This window comes from Siniperca chuatsi, linkage group LG21, assembly GCF_020085105.1.
Source record: "Siniperca chuatsi isolate FFG_IHB_CAS linkage group LG21, ASM2008510v1, whole genome shotgun sequence".
NCBI classification, from domain to species: Eukaryota; Metazoa; Chordata; class Actinopteri; order Centrarchiformes; family Sinipercidae; genus Siniperca; species Siniperca chuatsi.
In genome coordinates, this window is record NC_058062.1 from 22860158 (window position 1) to 22873223 (window position 13066).

At 37.6% G+C, this 13066-nt stretch overlaps 1 protein-coding gene across 1 annotated transcript in view; it reads left to right on the forward strand.

Annotated features, from left to right (window-relative positions):
* LOC122869301 (potassium voltage-gated channel subfamily C member 1-like) overlaps window positions 1-11107 on the forward strand; it is a 136292-nt gene extending 125185 nt beyond the window's left edge. Inside the window, exon 6 of the transcript XR_006376293.1 lies at window positions 55-11107. The gene's annotated coding sequence lies outside the window, so the exon portion shown is untranslated. The remainder of the gene's footprint in view (window positions 1-54) is intronic.
* The last annotated feature ends 1959 nt before the right edge of the window (window positions 11108-13066 follow it).

The window sequence follows — 13066 nt, forward strand, 5'->3', positions numbered from 1 at the left end:
ACCATTTTAAGATGGGAAAGAAAACATTTCCACTTCTTTTGAACTGATTTTCAGAGCAAACCACAGCATGGATGCTCCCAGTGTAGCAGCCAGACGGCCTGTGACAGACTTGGATTTGGAAACCATGTAACAAGGATGCCGTCCAGTTCCACAACTGTTTGTAATTTAGTTATGTCATTGCTTTACTGACCACTCTTTATTTCAAGAAGCTGCATTCACAACTGTTGATTCCATTGTTCCATTATTTTGGCACTCAAAGCACTATGCAAGGTGAGGGGTGGTCCATCGTGATGTCTAATTGCTCTGGCAGAGTCTTATCCAGTGTTGCCGCTGGGCTGCACAGGCTGGGCTGCCCTGCTAATCTCTGCTGAGCTACAGGACCTCTAACAGCAGACTGAAATCTACTCATACATATCAGAAAACATCAGCCATATCACATGTATATTTGACATGATCCTATCTATTTGATATCATCTGAATCTTCCGGGAGACAGTTGACATCTTGGAACTCAGCAAATGTCAAAGAGCCAGTTTTAATCCATCTTGTGATGGAATTAACCCAAAGACAGAAACATGGATGGACGTACCAGTTGGGGTGATCAGACCCCCTCAAAGATATGAAACTGGCCCTAACATGTGCTAAAAAACAAAAGGAGGCATCACTGAAAACGAAGATGTGATTGAGCCTCTTTCTCTCTTTCTCACTCTCTCTGTTCCTCTCGAGTCTTTATGGTATCTTCACCACCTCCTACCCTGCATCTCAGCATCCCTGCTGCTCCTCCCCTTCAGCAAAACTGCATGGCATGAATGAAACCAATTAAAACCTGAAGAAAGACAGTCAAAGACACAATGGATGGATTCAAAAAAACAGGGGAGAGAGAAGGGAAGGAGTACATGAGAAAGGGGGAGAGAGAGCATAGATTTATTTTTTCCACCCAGCAATGTCAATGCAAAGTCATTATTCAAGTTACTTTTTAACCTCCCAAACTGGCTGCTAATATGTACAAAACAGCATCTCCTGCAGCAAACTACTCTCTCAGAAGGCATGATGGATGAGGAGGAGCTCTCTCCCCCTCTGAGGGAAAGAGGGAGGGGGGAAGGAGATTCTGCAGACCATACACTCTATACCTCTTGGAATGTGGGGTAAGAAGAAAGAGGCTTTTTAAAGAAAGCAGGTATTCAACAGGAGCGGGAGAACATCTTTGAGTAACTATCCTAGGGACAAAAAAATGGCAATGATTGCAAATTAGAAATGCATTTTTATGACATTGTTTACCAGCATGAATATTCTGCATGACTTCTGCAAGCCATTCTGATCTCCCCCATGAATAACAGGGCTAGAAATTGAGCATTTAAACATGAAAATTTAACAAGAATTATGTTATATGCAACAATTTTTTTAAATGTTTTCTCAGTTTTGTTTTTAATGACAAAACAGAAATAATTAAGAAAAAAGGGTTGCACATCATCTACCCTGTTTTGTTTTCTTTAAGAAATCTTAGGAGACACCCCCCCACCCCTAAAATCCAAGATGATTCCTCCCAGCGTCTGCAAGTATTTATTCTGCTACTACAATTTCGTCTACTACTACTACTACTATTACTACTACTACTACTTCTCACCTGGCTGCTACTCTGCTTCTTCTTCCTCCTCCTCTTCTTCTTGTCTTTTTTCTTCCTCTGGTAGCCTTCTACCAGAACCCTTATACGTAACTCTGTCCAATGGCAGCTGTGTGTGTCTGTGTCACAATCTGGACCCAGGACTATCAAAGTAATGTTGAACTGAACTGTGCTGTCCACGCCGAGATGTCATTGATTCCATGTATTTGAACTGAAAATCTCTGTTGTCCTTTTCCTTGGAACTTTTTCTTGACCTTGATATCCAAGGCAACACCACAGGTTAGAAAGGTCATCTGAAGTCTGGTGTCAAGGATAAGTCAGGAAAAGGTACAGGTGAAGTTTTTTACCCACACAGAGATCCAGGAAGGTCTGTTTACTTCCTCAGGTGAAAAGATATAAGATGGCTCCCTCATCATCCAGGGCTATGTCTGATTTGAATGTAATGTTTCTTTTCCCTAAGCAGCACTTTGCTTTTTTAGAGTCCCTTCAGTGTTATCAGTTAGGGTTAGGGTTAGGGTTAAAATTAATTCCTGCTGTATGGGGTCAGGGTTAGGAGTAGGGTTAGGGGTTAGAAGGAATTCATGTTATATGAGGTTAGGGTTAAAATTATGAATTCATACTGTATGTACCCCTGATGGATGAACAAATATTGGGCCATAGCCAGGATTTCAGAAATACAGAAATCCAAATTCCCCCACCTCAACCTAAGAACATTTGGAGGGTCACCAAAAATTCTGTGAGATTTTCCAAACATTCTAAAAGAGAGACAAGTCCCACATTTTATTTATTCATTTAACTTTTCAGTTATATTAAATTTAATGTTATATCCTTACATTATGGTCTAGTGTCAGGTATGTAATACAATATCCCTTTTATTTCTATTTAACGTATTTAGTTTTTTGCCTAAAAAAAAGAAAACCAAAGAATCCAGCACACTGTCCATCACTAGAACTCATTTTATTAACCAACGTAATGGACAAACTGTTTGTCTGTATGAATTTTGCCTGATGAAGGTCTGAGGACCGAAATGTTCTGTTAATAAAGTGAGTTGAAGTGATGGACAAAGTGCGGGATTCTTTGGTTTTCTTTTCAAGTCAAGAGTTTTTGATCCTACGCACCTGTCACTAAGACTTTATCGTGTGCAAGAATGTTTTTGTAATTACCTAAAGCAACCCAATTTAGTCAAAACATATCAGAAACAGCCTAGAAAAACCCAACATGTGTAATCGTAGAATGTCATTTCATGTCAAATACAGACAACATGACCATCACACCTGCGCACTTTCACAGAAACATGATTCCACCCCACCCCCCCACCCCACCCCCCAGCTAGCTACCTCAATCATTCCAAATGCAAGCCAGCTGGCCAACAAACTTAACATTAATGCAAGCTAATAGTGGCTGACCAGAGGTGGAAGAAGTATTTAGATCCTTTACTTAATTAAAAGTACTAATAATACCACAAAGTAAAAATACTCCACTACAGTACAAGTAAAAGTCCTCCTGCATTCAAACTTTACTTCAGTAGAAGTATATCAATTGCGTTATCAGCAAAATGTAGGTAAAGTATTTAAACAGTACTCATAGTGTTGCATTTTACTGCTGTAGATGTTTAAGGTTGTGCTCATTTTAACTACTTTATATACTGTTGGGTAGTTTAATCTACATTAATGCATCATGGTCTTTAAGATCAGCATGTGTGTGTAGCATCGCTATCCTGTGAGAACCACATATCAACTTTTAATGAGGTCAGAAAAACAGCCTGTTTTCAGCTTTGTGATGATACATTTTCCAAGAGAGTTTGTAATAGTTTATTTAATTTAAAAAGTTGAATAATTTCCTCAACCCATAAAAGAACACTTAGTTGTACAAACATTCACATTCAAAATCACCAAATTTGGCGATACATGTTTTTCACTCATTCACTGGGCAAGAAGTGGATGAAAAAAATGTAATCTGAAAAGTAACTAACTGTGTAAAGTATGTTGTTTAACAGACATAAACAGCTGTTATATGGTGTATATATATATATATATATATATATATATATATATATATATGGTGGATACTTGAATGGAGGCCGAAGGCGGCAGGGCTTGAACACTGGTAGCTACTGCCCTGACCAAACACAAAGACAATATGTTCAGGAGCTTCATGGAAACATCCCACCTCAAGACAGAAACTAAAGCATGTCATCTGCAAATGTTTGCTCCGATAGCTTTTATGGTGTTGCCATGCCATTGCCAAATCTGCCCTTTGACTCATCGAATCACACAATCCCATAATGAGTTCCTGTAAAATTTCCTACTAATGAATCATTTCTTCTGCATTTTGAATGATCTCTTGCAACTTGTGTCATAAAGGGGATTGATGATGTATTAACGCTACTTGAGTTTGCTGGAATGTAGCCACAATATTGCTCAGCTTGACAAAGCTCCCCTGTCATTCAGTTTTCATACTTTTGTTTTCAAAATAGCTCAGGAAAATAATCACTTTCTTCATGGTGTTCCTGCTTGCATGAAAGTGTAGCTTTGTTCAAAGGGTATTTATTTGGAATAAATATATAAATATGAGTATGAATATATAAATATATAAATTTGGAAATAAAAAAATAATAAAAATTATATATATATAAATCTTATTGGCTGATAATACCAGCTTTATTGATGAGCTCAATTGACACAATGTGAGTAATACAAAAAAACAGCCAGCTCTTATCTTACACACACAGACATCATACACACTCTGCTGGAATCAACGTAACTTACTCCTTCCAGTGATAGTGGTATCTATGATGTCCTTTGTGGGAAAACATCCATAAAACCTCTTAAAATCCTTTAAAAAAAGATTTTCCTTATTACTAAATGTCGGGTACTTATCAAAGCCAAACTATTTAAATTTCCGGAATACTTTTTTATACCCAACAAACTGTCTCATGACATATATAGTCCCGCTGACATGCCAAATGATGACATTTTTAAGTAGTCTAACTTGTTCTGAAAACAATATATGATATGCCCAGCTAAAACATGTAGTAACTATGCCATAAGCCCATAAATAAAGGGTGTGAAAACTGAGCTAAGACAGCCAAAGGTTCAACGTGTACAGTGGAGGCTTTCCAGTTTATAATCCTTAAAAGTGACCCAATTTGAAAGACTTTAGCAGCTGGTGAGGTAATTTGCAATAACTCCAAACAAAGTCTCATTTAAACACTGTGGTCAAACTCCTACAACAAGGTGATTTAATACTGAAATAGGTTGGGTCTGTCACCTGCTAATACAACCTAGTGAGACAACGTAGGAGCAGAACATCATTTCCTTTGGTGAGATGACAGAAGACGCACAAGTGTACAGTGTACAGCTCATTAGTCAGACCAGCATCAATGGATGAACAGCAGCTCCTGTGCGGCGGTAGTGGTTCCCCCAGGGTCAGAGGCAGCCATTTTGGCTCTATGTGTTCAAACAGGGTTGGCCAAGTACCTCTATCACCGGGAACAGCAGAAGCAAGGACGTTCTACTGGGCTGTGGGAAAAAGTATTTTCTCAAAATCTGTGGACAGATTTAGATGGAAATTAGTTAAACAGAGGGAACTATGCAGAAAGATGGAAATGCCTTTAAAGGTGACAGAAGTACTTTGGGTGGACTGAAAGTTAGCAGGTACTGGACAGTGTGTTATTACAAAAAAACTGTTGATTGTTAGAATATCTGGATTTGGATTGTGCTGGTACTTCTCATGTGTCTTCTCATGTTTTTATTATGCATATCATGTGAGCATTAATGTTCATTGTTTGATGCTGTTTTTTTTATTTTAATTGCTCTGTATTAATTGGTTTTTGTAAGACCCTGTGGGCCCACCAAAATTGTTTGAAACTGTGCAGGTATGGGTGGATTACTGAACAGGCCTACCGGCCCAGGGGTCCAAGGGTTTAGGGGACCCCTGTTCAATCAAATGACTACAAAGAAAAACAAAATGACCACAAAAAGATGCAGAACGACCACAGAGACACACAAAACGACGACAAAGACACGCAAAACGACAACAAATACTCACAAAAGGACTACAGAGAGACTCAAATAAACTACAAGAGACAGGAAATGACTACAAGGAGACGCAAAACAGACTCAAAACTACTCCAAACAGAGAAAAAAAATGGCCACTCTGTAGTCATTTTGTGTCTCTTTCTGTCTGGCTGTCTTGCTCCTTTGTAAGAGGGGTGGAGAGCCTTTTACATGTCTATGCCCAAGGGCCCATTGTCTCATAACCAATCCTTGTGTGCAGGTTTTTTTATTTTGTGGCTGACATACAGTAGAGCTATGACGAACATCAAACCAAAATATTCCCATTGATAGCTTGTTCCCCATAAAAAAAAGTCTTACAAATGCTCTGTAAATGACCCTGTAACCCATCCCAAATTATGTTTCTAAATGGTTCATAATGTTGCCACTGGAAATTTATGCAAGATGTGTTGGTACTGCTGCTCTACATAGTTTAGCCAAGATAGATTTTGGTTGATATGCACAGTAAAACTTTCCCTTAACTGTGATTATTTTCGCATTATTATTGTGCACTCTCTAGAAGTCCGCAGGAAAGGCCCTTTGCGCACAGTCCTAGGTACTCACAGACTTGAGAACGTGCCCGTTAAGTTATCCACTCTGCAAGTGTGGGGAAGTCCAGAAATCTGAATCCAGATTTCAAGGTCAAGGTCTGGTAGCTCATTGGATAATCCTTCTGTTTTCTACAGAGCAAGACAAAATGGTGTCAGCCCACTTTTTTTTTCTTTGTATTTCAAAGTGAATCTGCAATACATTCAGTATTTATTATTTTACTGTGTCTAAGGTCATGCAGTTTATGAAAAGCAGACATAATCATATTTTGACAATTCATATATCCCCCGCCTGGTTACATCTAAAGTTTGGTTTGCACTACATTGTGCACTGAGGGGACCAAAAAGGTTACTATTTGGTATCCATTCTCTGTTCAAAATTACTGTATGTTGTCACATTCCACAGCAGAAAAAAAGAAATGTTACAGTTTGTTTGTTTTTCTTTGGTTTGTTTTTTCATTATGATTTTTTCAGACATACACACTATTCTCTGTGTCAGTCTGGGGGAGTCTTAACAAATAGCAGGGAGCCAAAAATCAATTAGGAAACAGGATCTATCTCAGGAATACACTATCAAAAATCTGAGAGGTGAAATATTGAGATGTTATGATGCTGCAGTATGTATTTTCAGGAAAGTTTCAAGTTTCAAATAATTGTTTCAAATGAACATTATGATCATTCCAATGAGTAAACCTGGATCCCTACAATGCTATTTGTAGCCTGGAAGTAGATTTTTCTGTTCTGTTGGTGTAAACTGTGTCCAACACTAGGTCTCATTGCTTCCAGGGTGTTCTTTTTTTATGTGGTACTGTATGTGATGAGATTAGGAATCGGTCCTGATATTTTATATCACTTGTCTTCCTAAAGGTGTAAAGTACAGCTTCAGAAATTTCCAAAATAATAATAGCCCACCATGTACTGTACTGTAGATATATCAAGGTGAACACGACTTATTTTCAGTGTCATAAATTTTGGTTTATATTACTTTCAGCATAGTTTTTGGTTTACATATCATATATTTTGTATTTTTTAACACATGCAATTATGATGAATTATGATCATGAAGATTATAACAATGAAAATGACAAATGCTTTTGTATTCAAGCATGCAGTGAACATAAAGAGAGCCTCTGCACGCACCAGTTGGGCTACAGGCTTCATGTCATTGTGCTGTTGGAGAACAATTGGTCATGTGTCTTAAAAGTGGTTTGTGGGGTTTAGTCAGGGGGGCAAATGTGGCCATTGTAGATATCCAAGAGAATCAAGCTTTAGGTTACAGACTTTTAACCTGGTTATATACTTGTCACAGGACAATGAATGCATACAAGGGGATTTTTACAATGTCCCTAACCCCAAACTGTAGATGTAAAACTAAAAAGTCTACCAATCAAAAGTAATGTTAAAGGGGGAGCCAACAATGTAAATAGACAATGCCAATCAGAATTGCCCATAAAGTTGTTCTGTGTATTCTTGCCTAAAGGCTGTGCAGGTGAGGGGTTTTACAAAAACAAATGCAAGTGAAGGTTATCAAATGTAATGTAGCATATTATTCTGAGAGACAGATAAAAAAACAAAAGGTCAAATTTGAAGCCGCTGAGGCCAAGATATTCTGACTTTTAGTCCCTAGCATGCCTCAAGCTCCAAAAAGGGTGGATACAATTCCCATAATGCAACTTGACAGTGTTTGTCATTAGACCCTTGATGCCTGGTGAACACCCACATCTTTCATACTCCATGCCAGCAGTTTGCAACATAGGCTCGGTTGACAGCAGTCATTGTCAAACATTTTGGTTTGTAGCCAAATGTAATGTAGATTAATCCTGTTAAAAATAGGTTGATTGGTTAAAACCCTGATTGTCCAACCAGAAACTGTCCTGGATCTATGTCTAGCAGCCTTTGTGATCGAAAATTCTGTAGTCCTCGTGAAATAAATACATGCAGCAGGTGCACAATTACATAAGTTTGACATGAGTAGAGATCATATCGTTGTGTCTAGAGGCTGCAAAAGCTCATTATTTCACAACAAAAAAGCACACAAGTACAAAAATTACAAAATGGTTTATTGACATTGAAGGGTTGAAAAATATTTTTCATCTTCAATCCTCTGGCGTCCCGCAGAAATGACCTTTGTAACATGCTCAGTTTGAGAAAACTTAGCTGTCAGACCAAAGGTAGTCGATTGTATGAAAAAGAAATGCTTCAAGGGTTCATAGGATATGAGTACAGCCTTGCATTACAATGAGATCCAGCGCACCACCACCACCCCTCTCCCTTCATACATTTCCCAAGGCATGTTGCTTCAGAAACCAACCTAAATAAGACATAATAGATCTTGTAGATCAGTAGCAGAAGTAGTGATGGCTGTGCAGTTCTAGAAAGACAAATAGAAACTTTGATTATTCCACTGCAGTGTAGTGGGGACAGAGCAATAATGGCATAAGCTCTTTTTTAGGGACTCTGGTTTTGGTTATGTGTGCATACAAGTGTGTGTAAGAATGTTTGTCTGTATAAATGACTTGTGTGTAAGAGAGGAAGCATGCTGTACAGACTGTGCTAACCCACGCCCCTGTCAGAAGACTGACAGCTGCGCTAACCAATAGTGCAACTTTACTTGAAATCCAAATGACGACTAAACATATCAGGACAGAACGCAGAGTGGCTCTGCCCACTGTCACACCCCACACCTTTCTTTATTGCTGATTGGAGTTTTAAAGGTCTATATAAAGAGTACGGTCTAGACCTGGTCTATAGGAAAAGTGCAATGAGCTAACTTCTGTTATGAATTGGCGCTATATAAATAAATTTTGAAATGATATACTAGTATTTCAAAAAGCCAGAATTTGATTGGTAGGTGGTAAATCAAACGGGCAGAAATGATTGCTGGACAGCTCTCTCTGGGTTACACCCCAAATCAGTGATTTCACAGTGGGGTTTTTTCTTTGACAGCAGAAGAAAAGCACCTGGTAGATTTGGGTGTAGTCAGAAGTGAAACCTGCAAAAGTTTGAACCCATGCAGAGCAGCAGTTTACTGCCCCATGGATTTACCATTTAAACTTGAATGGACACAGCTAAACTCAAATACATTTTTATTTGTTTTTTTACTAATTAATTACTCTGTATTTTATAGTTTTAGGCAAGCTAACTAGTGTAGGCTAGTGGAGCTAGGCCAAAACTAGCTAACCTAGACCTTTGACAAAATGCTCTTTACTCAAGATTTACTGACCTTCAGCCGCATCTTATGGTCTTCTGAAAAGCGAAATTAACTAAAAGTTAAAATTGTCTTGGCTAAACTAGTTAGCTATCCTAAAATCATAAATAATATGTTACAGCCCCCTGTATAGCTAATATGTGGACTTTCAGTTAAATTTACCAAGGCTAGCTAGGGTTGGCCTAGCTCTACTAGCCTACACAGTCTGTGTAAACTAGTTAGCTAGTCTAAAATCATAAATAACATCTCATGGTCCTCAGAAAAATGAATAAGTGGACCTTCAGTTAAATTTACCTAGGGTAGCTAGTTTTGACCCAGCTTTACTAGCCTAAATTGTCCGGATAAACAAGTTAGCTAGCCTAAAATCATAAATAAAATCTCTCTAGTAAAGCTAGCAGGCCTTTATAATATTTTGTCAAAATACAATGCTCAACCTAGATAATGCTTTGTTTCATTTTGTAGCTAGCAAGTTGGGCTTTAAAACTCCAGTCTGCGTTTCTTGCAGCAACCTCTCTTTGTCTCCATCCCATGCTCCTCACCTCTCCTCTCTCTCTGTCTTTTCCTGCTTTTCTATCCCTCTCTCCTCCTCCTTCAGTTATTTTGAGGAAGAAGCTTCTTTTTGCATCCCTTGTTCTTGTGTTTTTCGATCCTATATTTTTGGAGATGAATTCTAAATGCATGCCTGGGAAACTTTAAAATGATGACTTTAACTTAATTGCGAATGTGAAGGGAAGCCTCTCCTCCGTCGAAAAAAAGCAAAGGTTCTCGACTTCCCCTCAATGTTACAATACAATGTGGGACATAAACACAAATTTCTCTTTTAACTTTTTTTTTACCGTAATCGTTCATTCCCTTTTTTATTCTTGTGCTTTTCATACTATAATACAGGCATGGGCATTTCTCACTGGCACAGTGACTTTTCACAGAGCAGCAGAGTGTGATGTGATCACTCTCTGGAGGCAAAACAGGCTTAGTTTAAGTCCAATCATGGTTTTCCAGAAACTTCCCAGCACCAGTGTTGAGGGTTTGGTGCTTGTTTGGGAAATCAAGCACAGGGATTGTTCTTTTTTGTCACCATTTCAGAACATATCCTAAGGATATTCTTGGGTGATCTTTCTCTTTACTTTTGCCACTGCTTTCACAACTTTTCACTAAATCGTGGCTGCTGAGGTCACAGAAAACTTTCGTTTTTCATTGTGAGACAAGCTACATACCAATTACCTGCCTCTCTACCTGTCTGTTCAGGTCAAATTTTTTTTGTTCTCATCTTGTGCTAATTTTGCTGTGCCTTCTCTTGTTCATTTTCCAAATGCTGCAGATTTTCATAAACAGAAAAGTACATTGTGTCGTAAATCCAGATGCAGCTATTTACTCTATATTGGATTTTGATAGACACTCTGAGGTTCATATCAATGTTGACTGATTTAATTGATTAGTCAGTTGATCAATTGATTGGTTGATGGTCTCACAACATGGATAAATAGTTGGTATGTGTCCACTGGAAAGAGCCAGAGAAAAAAAGAAGCATGATAGAGACAGAAAGACGAGAGGCTTCCCTCCATTAATGGGGAACGGGGGTTTATGCTTTATAAAGACTGATGCTGGGTATAATTGTATTGTCACTACACTTGAGAGAGAAAAATAAAATAAAAAGAATCAAGAACTGTATAAAATATATTTCAATGGAATGTTTATTATTTACCTTTTCTATTTTTTAAACATGTAAAGAACAAAAAAGGTGAAACTAATAATTCAACAGCATTTGTGAAAAAGAGACTTATAAAAACAGTTCTGTTAAACAAATGAAGGTTTGACTGTGAATGCTGATTTACCTGAGCAACTCTTCTCCTTTACTGACAGGATAAATAAAAACCAGATGAATAATAGAAAAAACACAAAACAACTGGGAAAAAGCAAACAAATTCAGTTTAAAGAGAAAACCTGAAAAAAATTATAAAAACATTAAAAGCTTATGCCAAAATGTCCCATTTGTGTCCTGTGTCTTTTTTTGTGCTGCTTGTTTACTTTAAAGTTTTTAATCAATTTATTAATCACATTTTCTGGTGGTGCAGCTCACCGAAAATTGAGAGCTATCACCACATTATTATTGCTTAGGTCAGAACAGAAAAAATGTCTAAGGAACTGTGTCAGTATGACATTTCATATGTCATATGTGAGACTTGCATACAATGACCCAGTTATACGTAAAGTCAAATATCCTCAGCGTTCATCTTTCTGTAAGTCTCCTCACAGTAGGTACCTTGTAAAGCAGTACTGTCAGACAAGAAATACATAAAAAGTAAAAAGAACAATAAAACAAAAGTCTTAATACAACAAATACAGTATTTAATCTAAAAATTGCCCTTGCAATACACAAAAAATATTTTGGTGTGATGCAACCCTCCTCTACATGTCTGTGCTGTGATGTCCTCAAAGACAGCATGTAGGCTCTGTCTCGTTGACCAAACCAACACATATACAGCTTTTCTTCTCAACTCAACTCTCAATTCAGCTTTATTTATATAGCACCTTTCATACAAACATGTAGCCCAAAGTGCTTTACATAGTAATATTACAACACAAAAAAGAACATTTTGCAAGACTAAAATTTACAACAATAAAACAATAAAGTGTTAAAAGTCAATACATAAAACTCAATAGAATTTAAAAATAAGCAAACACCAAGAATAAAAATGACGTAAAAAAACAACTTTACTCCAAATTAAAAACCAGATTATAAACATAAGTCATAAATTTCCTTTTAAAAATATAAACAGAAGTTGCCATTCTAAAATCCAGAGGCAGTTCCAGAGTTCTACAGGGGCATAAAAACAGAAGGCACTTTCACCTACACTTTTATGGGACACATATGGAACATTTAAAAGAAAAGCGGTGGAGGACCTTAGTGATCTGGCCAGAACATAAAATGAGAGAAAGTCTCTGATGTAGGGAGGAGCAAGCTCATTTAAAGCTTTATAAACAAGTAAAAGAACTTTAAAATCAAATCTAAAAGATAACAGGTAGCCAGCGCAGTGTCTTAAGTACTGGAGTTATGTGATCACTTTTCTTTGTTTTAGTTAAGGCCAGGCCTTTTTCACACTTTGACACATGACAGCAGGAAAAGCACAGGTGTAAATGATCAAATGAATGCTGGCTAAATTCCATTTAGCTACTTCAATTTCAGGGTCCTCACACTGTCATGGCTTACTGAAACACTTAAATAGAACTGAGCAATCATTAATGTTACCTGTGACCAGTTTTATAAATGGTAACAAATCAAAATGATCAGTCAGTCTATAGTTTGTAAAAATACTTTTTTGCTCAGACACTGAATGACCAGAATGCATTTTACGGACAGCAAATTTATGTATTATTTTCATCTGCATTTATTGATACTGTTTGTAAATTCGGGTATCTAATAAACCAGGTAATGATTTGAATAATATGTAGAAATAATTTAGTAACCTCCATTTTTAGGGGGAAAAAATTATGTAAATATATCTCACAGCAAAACAGTACCCAGGCAATCCCTGGGGTATGAGCTGCCCATTTGCCACAGTTCATCACGGAGTGGGTGAGAGGGGTTATCTAGGATGGCACTGATCCTGTCCCTCATTCTCCTCTCCGCCACTGCCT